This window comes from Gavialis gangeticus, unplaced genomic scaffold, assembly GCF_001723915.1.
Source record: "Gavialis gangeticus isolate Ggan-Ray unplaced genomic scaffold, GavGan_comp1, whole genome shotgun sequence".
Classification (NCBI taxonomy): Eukaryota; Metazoa; Chordata; order Crocodylia; family Gavialidae; genus Gavialis; species Gavialis gangeticus.
In genome coordinates, this window is record NW_017729025.1 from 120966586 (window position 1) to 120967648 (window position 1063).

At 45.8% G+C, this 1063-nt stretch overlaps 1 protein-coding gene across 1 annotated transcript in view; it reads left to right on the forward strand.

Moving 5' to 3' along the window:
- The window catches only part of BBOX1 (gamma-butyrobetaine hydroxylase 1), a 93469-nt gene that overhangs the window by 57888 nt on the left and 34518 nt on the right, over window positions 1-1063 (forward strand). The window lies entirely within an intron of this gene.

The following is a 1063-nucleotide window of genomic DNA, read 5'->3' on the forward strand; positions in this document are numbered from 1 at the left end:
CCCAACTTGCACCCCCAGGCCCCCATGGCTACCCCCCCAACTCCAGGCACTGTCACTTTAAAAAGCAAACAAAACAAAACAAAAAACGGAAAAGAGGTTTGAGACAGGGCAAGAGACATGTGCGTGCTCATCTGGACATACCCAAATTGTTCAAGTCACCTTTCAAGTTCCTTCTTTTTACATACAAGGATCACATGGCCCTTCCTACCACAGCCTCGCAGTGGAAGTTCACATTGAGTTACTTGTCCATTATGATCCCTAAATCCTTTTCAGAATCAGTACTTTTCCCCATTTCATATATCTGGTCCATAATTTAGTTCCTGGGTGTATAACTTCAATTTAGCTACATTAAATGCATTTTGCTTGTGAAGATCAAGTTTACTAAGAAATCCAGATTACTCCAACTGCTGTCCTCATCATTTCTCACTCTACCAGGTTTTGTCACATGCACAATTTTTGCAGCAGTGGCTTTATGCTTTCTGCAAAACCATTGATGTAAATGTTGAATCATATTTGGTCTACTACCCCACCGTACATAACACCACTAAAATACTGATTATGATTCCCCTTAGTTTGTTTTCATGGATACTTTTACAGCATTTAAACATGGTTCCAATCAAACCAATTTGTCTAGATAGGCTACAACATACTTCTAACACAAGTCTTGCTTCTGTAATTGGTCTTTGCCCGTTTAGATCCCCTTACAGAATTGTACTGCCCCATCCTCCCCTTGGGCCCTGTGAGCCCCCTTGATCCCACCAAACCCTCCTGGATCCCACCAATCCCCCTGTGGATGCTGCCTGCCCACCGATCCCTCCCGCAGAGTCCACTTACCCCCCTGAACCCTTCCACAAATTCCACCTGCTCCCTAACCACCCCAATCCCCCTTATAGATTCTGTCTGCCCCCTCAAAATTCCTTGATCCCACCTCATCTGACCCCCCCAAAACCCCTGACGAGCCTAGTTTAAAGCCCACCAGAGGAGGTCCTCCAGCCTAGAAGAGAACACACGCTTACCTTTAGGGGAAAGGTGGAGCCCATCCCACCTGAGCATGTCTCTCATC